This window comes from Nerophis ophidion, linkage group LG21 (assembly GCF_033978795.1).
Source record: "Nerophis ophidion isolate RoL-2023_Sa linkage group LG21, RoL_Noph_v1.0, whole genome shotgun sequence".
NCBI classification, from domain to species: domain Eukaryota; kingdom Metazoa; phylum Chordata; class Actinopteri; order Syngnathiformes; family Syngnathidae; genus Nerophis; species Nerophis ophidion.
The window spans coordinates 10,761,175-10,776,571 of NC_084631.1; the positions used below are offsets into that span (position 1 = coordinate 10,761,175).

Consider the following 15,397-nt stretch of genomic DNA (forward strand, 5'->3'; position numbering starts at 1 on the left):
ACGATCCCTTTTTTCCCCCACAAAAAAACGGCCAAAAACCACCAGAGCAAAAATCGGTGCCATGCCACGCCCACATCTTATGACGTAAACAAAATTTGCTCGCAATTAATCATCAACAATATGTGTAGTATCTGTCATTTTAACTGTGACTAATTTGGTCAAAATCCCTAGGAGGATTTCATAAAAGTACGAGCCTTTTTTCCCCACCGAAAAACGGCCAAAAATCATCAGAGCAAAAATTGGTGCCATGCCACGCCCACATCTTATGACGTAGACAAAATTTGCTCGCAATTAATCATCAACAATATGTGTTGTATCGGTCATTTTAACTGTGACTAATTTGGTCAAAATCCCTAGGATTTCATAAAAGTACGAGCCTTTTTTCCCCACCGAAAAACGGCGAAAAACCATCAGAGCAAAAATCGGTGCCAATGCCACGCCCACATCTTATGACGTAGACAAAATTTGCTCGCAATTAATCATCAACAATATGTGTAGTATCGGTCATTTTAACTGTGACTAATTTGGTCAAAATCCCTAGAAGGATTTCATAAAAGTACAAGCCTTTTTTCCCCACCGAAAAACGGCCAAAAACCATCAGAGCAAAAATCGGTGCCATGCCACGCCCACATCTTATGACGTAGACAAAATTTGCTCGCAATTAATCATCAACAATATGTGTAGTATCGGTCATTTTAACTGTGAATAATTTGGTCAAAATCCCTAGAAGGATTTCATAAAAGTACGAGCCTTTTTTCCCCACCGAAAAACGGCCAAAAATCATCAGAGCAAAAATCGGTGCCATGCCACGCCCACATCTTATGACGTTGACAAAATTTGCTCGCAATTAATCATCAACAATATGTGTAGTATCGGTAATTTTAACTGTGACTAATTTGGTCAAAATCCCTACAAGGATTTCATAAAAGTACGAGCCTTTTTTCCCCACCGAAAAACGGCCAAAAACCCTCAGTGCAAAAATCGGTGCCATGCCACGCCCACATCTTATGACGTTGACAAAATCTGGTTACATTTATCATCACGTCCATGTGTATTATCTGTAATTTTAACTGCAACTCATTTAGTCAAACACCCAAGGAGGAGTTCGTAAATGTAAGACTACTATTCTTCCACAAAAAAATGGCCAAAAAACGTCGAAGCAATGTTTGGCGCCATGCCACGTCCACACCTTATGGCATAGGCAAAATTTGCTCGCAATTAATTATCTCCAGTACGTGTAGTATTGGTAATTTTAACCACGACTCAATTGGTCAAAGTCCCTAGGAGGACTGCGTAAAAGTATGACCCCTTTTTTTCGCAAAAAAACGTTGCAGCAATGTTTGGCGCCATGCCACGCCCACATTTTATGAGGTAGGCAAAGTTTGTTCGCAATTTATCATCACCGATATGTGTAGTAATGGTAATTTTAACCGTGACTGATTTAGTCAAAGTCCCTAGGAGGGGTTCATAAAAGTACGACCCCTTTTTTCTGCCAAAAAATGGCCAAAAACCATCAGAGCAAAAATGGTACCATGCCACGCCCACATCTTATGGCGTAGACAGAATTTGTTCACATTTATCATCACGTCCATGTGAATTATTGGTCATTTTAACTGCGACTCATTTAGTCAATGTCTCTAGGACGAGTTTGTAAAAGTATGGCGCCTTTTTCCCCCCAAAAATGGCCGACAATTGTCGTAGCAATGTTTGGCGTCATGCCACGCCCACATTTTAAAGGCATAGGCAAAATTTGTTTGCAATTTATCATCACCAATATGTGTGGTATCTGTAATTTTAACCACGACTCATTTAGTCAAAGTCCCTAGGACGAGTTCGTAAAAGTACGACCCCTTTTTTCCGCCAAAAAATGGCCAAAAACCATCAGAGCAAAAATGGTACCATGCCACGCCCACATCTTATGGCGTAGACAGAATTTGTTCACATTTATCATCACGTCCATGTGAAGTATTGGTCATTTTAACTGCGACTCATTTAGTCAAAGTCTTTAGGACGAGTTCGTAAAAGTATGACCCCTTTTTTTCGCCAAAAAAACGGCCAAGAACAGTCGCAGCAATGTTTGGCGCGATGCCACGCCCACATTTTATGAGATAGGCAAAATTTGTTCGCAATTTATCGTCACCGATACGTGTAGTAATGGTAATTTTAACTGTGACTCATTTAGTCAAAGTCCCTAGGAAGAGTTCGTAAAAGTACGACCCCTTTTTTCCGCCAAAAAAAGGCCGAAAACCATCAGAGCAAAAATGGTACCATGCCACGCCCACATCTTATGGCGTAGACAGAATTTGTTCACATTTATCATCACGTCCATGTGAAGTATTGGTCATTTTAACTGCGACTCATTATGTCAATGTCTCTAGGAGGAGTTCGTAAAAGTATAACCCTTTTTTTCGCCAAAAAAATGGCCAAGAACAGTCGCAGCAATGTTTGGCGCCATGCCACGCCCACATTTTATGAGATAGGCAAAATTTGTTCGCAATTTATCATCACCAATATGTGTAGTGTCTGTAATTTAAACCGCAACTCATTTAGTCAAAGTCCCTAGGAGGAGTTCGTAAAAGTACGACCCCTTTTTTCCGCCAAAAAAAGGCAAAAAACCATCAGAGCAAAAATGGTACCATGCCACGCCCACATCTTATGGCGTAGACAGAATTTGTTCACATTTATCATCACGTCCATGTGAAGTATTGGTACTTTTAACTGCGACTCATTTAGTCAAAGTCTCTAAGACGAGTTCGTAAAAGTAGGACCCCTTCTTTTCGCCAAAAAAATAGCCAAGAACAGTCGCAGCAATGTTTGGCGCCATGCCACGCCCACATTTTATGAGATAGGCAAAATTTGCTCGCAATTTATCATCACCAATATGTGTGGTATTTGTAATTTAAACCGCAACTCATTAAGTCAAAGTCCCTAGGAGGAGTACGTAAAAGTATGACCCCTTTTTTCCGCCAAAAAATGGCCAAAAACCATCAGAGCAAAAATGGTACCATGCCACGCCCACATTTTATGGCGTAGACAGAATTTGTTCACATTTATCATCACGTCCATGTGAAGTATTGGTCATTTTAACTGCGACTCATTTAGTCAATGTCTCTAGGACGAGTTCGTAAAAGTATGACCCCTTTTTTTCGCCAAAAAAATGGCCAAGAACAGTCGCAGCAATGTTTGGCGCCATGCCACGCCCACATTTTATGAGATAGGCAAAATTTGTTCGCAATTTATCATCACCAATATGTATAGTATCTGTAATTTAAACCGCAACTCATTTAGTCAATGTCCCTAAGAGGAGTTCGTAAAAGTACGACCCCTTTTTTCCGCCAAAAAAAGGCAAAAAACCATCAGAGCAAAAATGGTACCATGCCACGCCCACATCTTATGGCGTAGACAGAATTTGTTCACATTTATCATCACGTCCATGTGAAGTATTGGTCATTTTAACTGCGACTCATTTAGTCAAAGTCTCTAGGACGAGTTCATAAAAGTATGGCGCCATTTTTTCGCCCAAAAAATGGCCAACAACCGTCGCAGCAATGTTTGGCGTCATGCCACGCCCACATTTTATGAGATAGGCAAAATTTGCTCGCAATTTATCATCACCAATATGTGTAGTATCTGTAATTTAAACCGCAACTCATTTAGTCAAAGTCCCTAGGAGGAGTTCGTAAAAGTACGACCCCTTTTTTCCGCCAAAAATTGGCCAAAAACCATCAGAGCAAAAATGGTACCATGCCACGCCCACATCTTATGGCGTAGACAGAATTTGTTCACATTTATCATCACGTCCATGTGAAGTATTGGTACTTTTAACTGCGACTCATTTAGTCAAAGTCTCTAAGACGAGTTCGTAAAAGTAGGACCCCTTCTTTTCGCCAAAAAAATAGCCAAGAACAGTCGCAGCAATGTTTGGCGCCATGCCACGCCCACATTTTATGAGATAGGCAAAATTTGCTCGCAATTTATCATCACCAATATGTGTGGTATTTGTAATTTAAACCGCAACTCATTTAGTCAAAGTCCCTAGGAGGAGTACGTAAAAGTATGACCCCTTTTTTCCGCCAAAAAATGGCCAAAAACCATCAGAGCAAAAATGGTACCATGCCACGCCCACATTTTATGGCGTAGACAGAATTTGTTCACATTTATCATCACGTCCATGTGAAGTATTGGTCATTTTAACTGCGACTCATTTAGTCAATGTCTCTAGGACGAGTTCGTAAAAGTATAACCCTTTTTTTCGCCAAAAAAATGGCCAAGAACAGTCGCAGCAATGTTTGGCGCCATGCCACGCCCACATTTTATGAGATAGGCAAAATTTGTTCGCAATTTATCATCACCAATATGTGTAGTGTCTGTAATTTAAACCGCAACTCATTTAGTCAAAGTCCCTAGGAGGAGTTCGTAAAAGTACGACCCCTTTTTTCCGCCAAAAAAAGGCAAAAAACCATCAGAGCAAAAATGGTACCATGCCACGCCCACATCTTATGGCGTAGACAGAATTTGTTCACATTTATCATCACGTCCATGTGAAGTATTGGTACTTTTAACTGCGACTCATTTAGTCAAAGTCTCTAAGACGAGTTCGTAAAAGTAGGACCCCTTCTTTTCGCCAAAAAAATAGCCAAGAACAGTCGCAGCAATGTTTGGCGCCATGCCACGCCCACATTTTATGAGATAGGCAAAATTTGCTCGCAATTTATCATCACCAATATGTGTGGTATTTGTAATTTAAACCGCAACTCATTAAGTCAAAGTCCCTAGGAGGAGTACGTAAAAGTATGACCCCTTTTTTCCGCCAAAAAATGGCCAAAAACCATCAGAGCAAAAATGGTACCATGCCACGCCCACATTTTATGGCGTAGACAGAATTTGTTCACATTTATCATCACGTCCATGTGAAGTATTGGTCATTTTAACTGCGACTCATTTAGTCAATGTCTCTAGGCCGAGTTCGTAAAAGTATGACCCCTTTTTTTCACCAAAAAAATGGCCAAGAACAGTCGCAGCAATGTTTGGCGCCATGCCACGCCCACATTTTATGAGATAGGCAAAATTTGTTCGCAATTTATCATCACCAATATGTGTAGTATCTGTAATTTAAACCGCAACTCATTTAGTCAATGTCCCTAAGAGGAGTTCGTAAAAGTACGACCCCTTTTTTCCGCCAAAAAAAGGCAAAAAACCATCAGAGCAAAAATGGTACCATGCCACGCCCACATCTTATGGCGTAGACAGAATTTGTTCACATTTATCATCACGTCCATGTGAAGTATTGGTCATTTTAACTGCGACTCATTTAGTCAAAGTCTGTAGGACGAGTTCATAAAAGTATGGCGCCATTTTTTCGCCCAAAAAATGGCCAACAACCGTCGCAGCAATGTTTGGCGTCATGCCACGCCCACATTTTATGAGATAGGCAAAATTTGCTCGCAATTTATCATCACCAATATGTGTAGTATCTGTAATTTAAACCGCAACTCATTTAGTCAAAGTCCCTAGGAGGAGTTCGTAAAAGTACGACCCCTTTTTTCCGCCAAAAATTGGCCAAAAACCATCAGAGCAAAAATGGTACCATGCCACGCCCACATCTTATGGCGTAGACAGAATTTGTTCACATTTATCATCACGTCCATGTGAAGTATTGGTACTTTTAACTGCGACTCATTTAGTCAAAGTCTCTAAGACGAGTTCGTAAAAGTAGGACCCCTTCTTTTCGCCAAAAAAATAGCCAAGAACAGTCGCAGCAATGTTTGGCGCCATGCCACGCCCACATTTTATGAGATAGGCAAAATTTGCTCGCAATTTATCATCACCAATATGTGTGGTATTTGTAATTTAAACCGCAACTCATTTAGTCAAAGTCCCTAGGAGGAGTACGTAAAAGTATGACCCCTTTTTTCCGCCAAAAAATGGCCAAAAACCATCAGAGCAAAAATGGTACCATGCCACGCCCACATCTTATGGCGTAGACAGAATTTGTTCACATTTATCATCACGTCCATGTGAAGTATTGGTCATTTTAACTGCGACTCATTTAGTCAATGTCTCTAGGACGAGTTCGAAAAAGTATGACCCCTTTTTTTCGCCAAAAAAATGGCCAAGAACAGTCGCAGCAATGTTTGGCGCCATGCCACGCCCACATTTTATGAGATAGGCAAAATTTGTTCGCAATTTATCATCACCAATATGTGTAGTGTCTGTAATTTAAACCGCAACTCATTTAGTCAAAGTCCCTAGGAGGAGTTCGTAAAAGTACGACCCCTTTTTTCCGCCAAAAAAAGGCAAAAAACCATCAGAGCAAAAATGGTACCATGCCACGCCCACATCTTATGGCGTAGACAGAATTTGTTCACATTTATCATCACGTCCATGTGAAGTATTGGTACTTTTAACTGCGACTCATTTAGTCAAAGTCTCTAAGACGAGTTCGTAAAAGTAGGACCCCTTCTTTTCGCCAAAAAAATAGCCAAGAACAGTCGCAGCAATGTTTGGCGCCATGCCACGCCCACATTTTATGAGATAGGCAAAATTTGCTCGCAATTTATCATCACCAATATGTGTGGTATTTGTAATTTAAACCGCAACTCATTAAGTCAAAGTCCCTAGGAGGAGTACGTAAAAGTATGACCCCTTTTTTCCGCCAAAAAATGGCCAAAAACCATCAGAGCAAAAATGGTACCATGCCACGCCCACATTTTATGGCGTAGACAGAATTTGTTCACATTTATCATCACGTCCATGTGAAGTATTGGTCATTTTAACTGCGACTCATTTAGTCAATGTCTCTAGGACGAGTTCGTAAAAGTATGACCCCTTTTTTTCACCAAAAAAATGGCCAAGAACAGTCGCAGCAATGTTTGGCGCCATGCCACGCCCACATTTTATGAGATAGGCAAAATTTGTTCGCAATTTATCATCACCAATATGTGTAGTATCTGTAATTTAAACCGCAACTCATTTAGTCAATGTCCCTAAGAGGAGTTCGTAAAAGTACGACCCCTTTTTTCCGCCAAAAAAAGGCAAAAAACCATCAGAGCAAAAATGGTACCATGCCACGCCCACATCTTATGGCGTAGACAGAATTTGTTCACATTTATCATCACGTCCATGTGAAGTATTGGTCATTTTAACTGCGACTCATTTAGTCAAAGTCTGTAGGACGAGTTCATAAAAGTATGGCGCCATTTTTTCGCCCAAAAAATGGCCAACAACCGTCGCAGCAATGTTTGGCGTCATGCCACGCCCACATTTTATGAGATAGGCAAAATTTGCTCGCAATTTATCATCACCAATATGTGTAGTATCTGTAATTTAAACCGCAACTCATTTAGTCAAAGTCCCTAGGAGGAGTTCGTAAAAGTACGACCCCTTTTTTCCGCCAAAAATTGGCCAAAAACCATCAGAGCAAAAATGGTACCATGCCACGCCCACATCTTATGGCGTAGACAGAATTTGTTCACATTTATCATCACGTCCATGTGAAGTATTGGTACTTTTAACTGCGACTCATTTAGTCAAAGTCTCTAAGACGAGTTCGTAAAAGTAGGACCCCTTCTTTTCGCCAAAAAAATAGCCAAGAACAGTCGCAGCAATGTTTGGCGCCATGCCACGCCCACATTTTATGAGATAGGCAAAATTTGCTCGCAATTTATCATCACCAATATGTGTGGTATTTGTAATTTAAACCGCAACTCATTTAGTCAAAGTCCCTAGGAGGAGTACGTAAAAGTATGACCCCTTTTTTCCGCCAAAAAATGGCCAAAAACCATCAGAGCAAAAATGGTACCATGCCACGCCCACATCTTATGGCGTAGACAGAATTTGTTCACATTTATCATCACGTCCATGTGAAGTATTGGTCATTTTAACTGCGACTCATTTAGTCAATGTCTCTAGGACGAGTTCGAAAAAGTATGACCCCTTTTTTTCGCCAAAAAAATGGCCAAGAACAGTCGCAGCAATGTTTGGCGCCATGCCACGCCCACATTTTATGAGATAGGCAAAATTTGTTCGCAATTTATCATCACCAATATGTGTAGTATCTGTAATTTAAACCGCAACTCATTTAGTCAATGTCCCTAAGAGGAGTTCGTAAAAGTACGACCCCTTTTTTCCGCCAAAAAAAGGCAAAAAACCATCAGAGCAAAAATGGTACCATGCCACGCCCACATCTTATGGCGTAGACAGAATTTGTTCACATTTATCATCACGTCCATGTGAAGTATTGGTCATTTTAACTGCGACTCATTTAGTCAAAGTCTCTAGGACGAGTTCATAAAAGTATGGCGCCATTTTTTCGCCCAAAAAATGGCCAACAACCGTCGCAGCAATGTTTGGCGTCATGCCACGCCCACATTTTATGAGATAGGCAAAATTTGCTCGCAATTTATCATCACCAATATGTGTAGTATCTGTAATTTAAACCGCAACTCATTTAGTCAAAGTCCCTAGGAGGAGTTCGTAAAAGTACGACCCCTTTTTTCCGCCAAAAATTGGCCAAAAACCATCAGAGCAAAAATGGTACCATGCCACGCCCACATCTTATGGCGTAGACAGAATTTGTTCACATTTATCATCACGTCCATGTGAAGTATTGGTACTTTTAACTGCGACTCATTTAGTCAAAGTCTCTAGGACGAGTTCGTAAAAGTAGGACCCCTTCTTTTCGCCAAAAAAATAGCCAAGAACAGTCGCAGCAATGTTTGGCGCCATGCCACGCCCACATTTTATGAGATAGGCAAAATTTGCTCGCAATTTATCATCACCAATATGTGTGGTATTTGTAATTTAAACCGCAACTCATTTAGTCAAAGTCCCTAGGAGGAGTTCGTAAAAGTACGACCCCTTTTTTTCGCCAAAAAATGGCCAAAAACCATCAGAGCAAAAATGGTACCATGCCACGCCCACATCTTATGGCGTAGACAGAATTTGTTCACATTTATCATCACGTCCATGCGAGGTATTGGTCATTTTAACTGCGACTCATTTAGTCAGAGTCTCTAGGAGGAGTTTGTAAAAGTATGGCGCCTTTTTTCCCCCCAAAAACGGCCAACAACCGTCGTAGCAATGTTTGGCGTCATGCCACGCCCACATTTTAAAGGCATATGCAAAATTTGTTCGCAATTTATCATCACCAATATGTTTGGTATCTGTAATTTTAACCGCGACTCATTTAGTGAAAGTCCCTAGGAGTATGTAAAAGTACGACTCCTTTTTTTTCACAAAAAAAGGCCAAAAACCATCAGAGCAAAAATGGTACCATGCCACGCCCACATCTTATTGCGTAGACAGAATTTGTTCACATTTATCATCACGTCCATGTGAAGTATTGGTCATTTTAACTACGACTCATTTAGTCAAAGTCTCTAGGACGAGTTCGTAAAAGTAGGACCCCTTCTTTTCGCCAAAAAAATGGCCAAGAACAGTCGCAGCAATGTTTGGCGTCATGCCACGCCCACATTTTATGAGATAGGCAAAATTTGCTCGCAATTTATCATCACCAATATGCGTGGTATTTGTAATTTAAACCGCAACTCATTTAGTCAAAGTCCCTAGGAGGAGTTCGTAAAAGTACGACCCCTTTTTTCCGCCAAAAAAAGGCCAAAAACCATCAGAGCAAAAATGGTACCATGCCACGCCCACATCTTATGGCGTAGACAGAATTTGTTCACATTTATCATCACGTCCATGCGAAGTATTGGTCATTTTAACTGCGACTCATTTAGTCAAAGTCTCTAGGAGGAGTTTGTAAAAGTATGGCGCCTTTTTTCCCCCCAAAAATGGCCAACAATTGTTGTAGCAATGTTTGGCGTCATGCCACACCCACAATTTAAAGGCATAGGCAACATTTGTTTGCAATTTATCATCACCAATATGTGTGGTATTTGTAATTTTAACCGCGACTCATTTAGTCAAAGTCCCTAGGAGGAGTACGTAAAAGTACGACCCCTTTTTTCCGCCAAAAAATGGCCGAAAACCATCAGAGCAAAAATGGTGCCATGCCACGCCCACATCTTATGGCGTTTGTTCAGAATTTGTTCACATTTATCATCACGTCCATGTGAAGTATTGGTCATTTTAATTGCGACTCATTTAGTCAAAGTCTCTAGGAGGAGTTCGTAAAAGTACGACCCCTTTTTTTTGCCAAAAAAATGGCCAAGAACAGTCGCAGCAATGTTTGGCGTCATGCCACGCCCACATTTTAAAGGCATAGGCAAAATTTGTTCGCAATTTATCATCACCAATATGTTTAGTATCTGTAATTTTAACCGCGACTCATTTAGTGAAAGTCCCTGGAAGGAGTACGTAAAAGTACGACCCCTTTTTTTTCACAAAAAAACGGCCAAAAACCATCAGAGCAAAAGTCGGTGTCAAGCCTCGCCCACATTTTTTGGCGTAAGAAAAATTTGTTTACATTTATCATCACGTCCATGTGCATTATCAGTTTTTGTAACCACGACTCATTTGGTCAAAGTCCCTAGGACGAGTTCGTAAAAGTAGGACCCCTTTTTTTCGCCAAAAAATGGCCAAAAATCATCGGAGTTTGGTGCCATACCACGCCCACATCTTATGACGTAGACAACATTTGTTCACAATTAATCATCAACAATATGTGTAGTATCGACTCATTTGGTCAAAATCTCTAGGAGTTCATAAAAGTGCGACCCTTTTTTTCCCCACCAAAAAACGGCCAAAAATCATCCGAGCAAAAATCGTCTCCATGCCGAGCCCACATCTTATAAAAAATTTGTACGCGTTCATCATCACATCCATGTGTAGTTTTGGTCATTTTAACCGTGACTGATGTGGTTAAAGTCTCTAGGAAGAGTTCGTAAAAGTATGACCACACACACTTGTTTTATTTGATAAATGCCATATTTTGACCAATTTTATTAAGAGATTTGCCCTATCTTAAAATAAAATGTTGATGCTTCTCTTACACAAACATACAAAAGGTGTTGATTGATGTTTTTGGCTGCTAAATTAAACATAACTAGTCCCACATTTACTTAAAAATGTTTTAAATAACTTAAAGCCTGACATATACCGTATTTTCCGGACTATAAAGTGCACCGGTATAGAAACCACACCCACTAAATTTTGGGGGAAAAATATGTTTCCATGTATTAATCGCACCGGACTATAAGCCGCAAATATATAGATAGAATAGAATAGAATAGAAACTCATTTCACAACACATATACGTTGTGAAATGTGTTATTTACACATAAATAAGAGTTGTCCCGAAACCAATAATTTGGTACCGGTACTAAAATGTATATCGGTACTTTTCCAAGGTAACTACGAAAATGTGTCCATTTTGGCTTTATTTTAACAGCAAATCTGTCTCTACGCTACTGATCCGCCTCCGCTTGAGATGGTTTCCTGTGGACGGGACTCTCGCTGCTGTCTTGGATCCGCTTGAACTGGACTCTCGCGGCTGTGTTGGAGCCACTATGGATTGAACTTTCACAGTATCATGTTAGACCCGCTCGACATCCATTGCTTTCGGTCCCCTAGAGGGGGGGGTGCCCACATTTGAGGTCCTCTCCAAGGTTTCTCATAGTCAGCATTGTCACTGGCGTCCCACTGGATGTGAATTCTCCCTGCCCACTGGGTGTGAGTTTTCCTTGCCCTTTTGTGGGTTTTTCCGAGGATGTTGTAGTCGTAATGATTTGTGCAGTCCTTTGAGACAGTTCAAGCGGATCCAAGACAGCAGCGAGAGTCCCGTCCACAGGAGACCATCTCAAGCGGAGGCGGATCAGCAGCGTAGAGATGTCCCCAACCGATACAGGCGAGCGGTCCATCCTGGGTCCGGACGAGCGGTCCATCCTGGGTCTCGACTCTGGACAGCCAGTACTTCATCCATGGTCATCGGACCGGACCCCCTCCGGGGACATAGGAGAACGAAAAGAAGCGGCAGATCAACTGGTCTAAAAAGGAGGTCTATTTAAAGGCTAGAGTATACAGATGAGTTTTAAGGTGAGACTTAAATGCTTCTACTGAGGTAGCATCTCGAACTGTTACCGGGAGGGCATTCCAGAGTACTGGAGCCCGAACGGAAAACGCTCTATAGCCCGCAGACTTTTTTTGGGCTCTAGGAATCACTAATAAGCCGGAGTCTTTTGAACGTAGATTTCTTGCCGGGACATATGGTACAATACAATCGGCAAGATAGGCTGGAGCTAGACCGTGTAGTATTTTATACGTAATTAGTAAAACCTTGAAGTCACATCTTAAATGCACAGGAAGCCAGTGCAGGTGAGCCAGTACAGGCGTAATGTGATCAAACTTTCTTGTTCTTGTCAAAAGTCTAGCAGCCGCATTTTGTACCAACTGTAATCTTTTAATGCTAGACATGGGGAGACCCGAAAATAATACGTCACAGTAGTCGAGACGAGACGTAACAAACGTCTAAAAACACTGTTGTTAAAAGATAAAACACAAATTGTAGCAATTTGTTATAATATTCAAACATTATAATTGCATTAGTTGACGCTAATTGGACGGTCTTAACTCCGCTAATATTTGGCATCAAGCCAAACAGCTGTGTGCACGTCTATGTATCTACTTGTTTTGTATCTACATTTTATGTATCTGGGCAGCACAGTGGAAGAGGGGTTAGGGCATGTGTCTCACAATACGAAGGTCCTGAGTTGTCCTGGGTTCAATCCTTGCTTCGGGATCTTTCTGTGTGGAGCTTGCATGTTCTCCTTGTGACTGCGTGGGTTCCCTCTGGGTACTCCAGTTTCCTCCCACTTCCAAAGACATGCACCTGGGGATAGGTTGATTGGCAACACTAAATTGGCCCTAGTGTGTGAATGTGAGTGTGAATGTTGTCTGTCTATCTGTGTTGGCCCTGCGATGAGGTTGTGACTTGTCCAGGGTGTACACCGCCTTCCGCCTGAATGCAGCTGAGATAGGCTCCAGCGACCCCGAGGGGGACAAGCAGTATAAAATGGATGGATTTTATGTCTCTACATGTGCACAGCAGGGGAGCTGGTTACCTTATAAGAGTAGCATATGTGTGTTTGCGAGAATGGCAACGTGTTCAGAGTGACGTCACTGCGTGAGTGGGCGAGCAAAGAGAGAGAGCGGTAGCGCTGCACTGCGCAGTCGAGTGATGAACCGGTATGGTTGTGTCCTGCAAAACTAACAATAAAGCAACCAGACTGTCACAAATCGGCGGCCTCAAATTCTGATTTGAAAGCGGAGCTTGGCAAACCCATTGACGGGTAAAGTGAAGGGTTTCAACCTGACGAAAACATCGACCCTGAAGGGGACGTTTGCCCTGTGCTCCTCTACAAGGGTCTGCACCGGAGCAGAACAGTAGGACAGGTGAAATAACGACATTATTATTAGGGATGTCCCAATCCGATATTGATATCGGAAATCGGTCCGATATTAGCCAAAAAAGTGAATATCGGATTTTATCGGACTGAATCTAAAAACTCCGATATAAGCGCTCCGATATAAGCTGTCCATTTGCCGCTGCAGCACTTCTATAATAGGTGACTGGTTTGATCACACTCCAACACAGTAGGTGGCGGCAATACCCCTTAATTAACGTTGGTGGCGGCCGCGGAAGAAGAGCGTCTCTGATCCAGCATGCACAGCCCACGTGATCACAACAACGACAACGCGTGTGCTCGGCAAAGTGTACTGATGTCGGCTGTGTGGAAGTATTTTAACTCACAGCATGCCGAAATGCTTATCTTCTTAAAAAAAAATCTCCACATTATGCTCGGACTGCAGAAAGTGGAGAAGGAGGAGGAGGAGTAGTAAGGGTAGTCAGCACTGACTGATTATTATTTGTTTTATGCTCTTGTTATTAGAGTGATATGTTTATTGTGTTTACACTATTCTTCAGTGAAGACTAAGAGTAATTACTACATTGTTTTGGGCATAGTCAGTCAGTGAAACTGGAGCTGTGAACTCTTAATTTAGAGCAGTTGGACAGTGGACTATATTGTGTTGTTTTTGTGGTTTTTGTCCCTGCCCACAGTTGTTTCCAACATATGCTGACAGTAAAAAAATAACTGAAGTGAACTTGAATTGTTTGCACTTTAAAACGTTTTTTTTTTTTTAAACTGGATTTATTTAGGTTATTTTTCAGGGTCTTCTAATTTATTTTTAATTTGTTCTTTTCAATTGTATAATTATGTTGGTATTAGTGGTTATTTTGCACTTTAAATATAACATTTTGTTTTTATTGGATTTGTTGAGGTAATACTCTTATGTTGAAGGTTAAAATTTATGTAACCTATTGGTTAATAATAAATGGGTCAGTTTTTCCTATACCTACTCTTGCTGACTATTGTTTTCTGTTTTAACACTACAACATCAGTAACAGTAACATCACTTTATCAAGCCTTTTCTAACATTCTACAAAACAAAATAAGGAATAAATATATGTATGATTCGTGCCTATATCGTATCGTATTTATATCGGTATCGGCAAATACTCAAGGCTACAATATCGGTATCGTATCGGAAGTGAAAAAGTTGTATCGGGACATCCCTAATTATTATCTGTCACTAGTTAAACTCCTTGGGCAGATCTGAATGCTGATTATTTAAATGTTTACTAAGTTTGAAGCAAAGGTGGTAAAACTAATCGCCACTCTCCTGAAGGAATCAATAAAGTACTATCTATCTATTCAGCGAGGCATGTTTTTTAAAGCAAAACTTGAGGCGTGTTACTCCCTTATTTAAAGTCACCTTTATCGTTAGTTTTGAAGCCCAAATACCTCCATTTTACGCTAAACGCACACTCTTTAATAACAAGTAGAATTATCGTTTTTTTGACATTCTTCCTCTCCAAGATGTTATTGCTTGTATGCACACACCCCACAGCGGTATTCAGATGAAAGAATGATACAGATACTTTTAAAAGGCAGTTAAGTACAAATTTCAGTTAATTGGTATCACAGTACTTAATTAGAACCGGTATATCGTACAACCCGACAAAGAAATGTTCTGTAGATGTTTAATTATATACTTTAATTGTTTGTGTCTGTAACAGGGCAGTAAAACGGCTGATCAAACAAAACATAAGTCATCGTCGTGGACCCACTAGCTGCGCACGCTAGCTCTCCAATCAGCTAAACCGACTCAATCACTCCACAATGACGTTTTAGTTAATTTACTGAGGAATTTGCGAAACTGGAAAAATACAAAAACAATGCCATTGAAATGTAATAATACTAACACAGACACTCGTAAATGTGTTAGCATATTAGCTGATGCTAACTTCATGACATTATGATAGCAGATGCAAATATGCATGAAAACACTCCTACAGACATCACACGTGGGACAGTCTAGTCAGTATGCATAGTTTTAGTCACATTGTAAAACTTGGAGTGAGGAACGAAGAATC

General features: G+C 40.9%; 1 protein-coding gene across 3 annotated transcripts in view; it reads right to left on the minus strand.

Annotated features, from left to right (window-relative positions):
- Positions 1–164, minus strand: part of mag (myelin associated glycoprotein) — an 88,209-nt gene extending 88,045 nt beyond the window's left edge. For 2 of the 3 annotated variants that reach the window (XM_061881886.1, XM_061881887.1), the window contains exon 1: positions 1–164. This exon is cut by the window's left edge and continues 582 nt beyond it. The gene's annotated coding sequence lies outside the window, so the exon portion shown is untranslated. The other variant, XM_061881889.1, reaches the window with a different exon arrangement.
- Between the last annotated feature and the right edge of the window lie 15,233 nt (positions 165–15,397).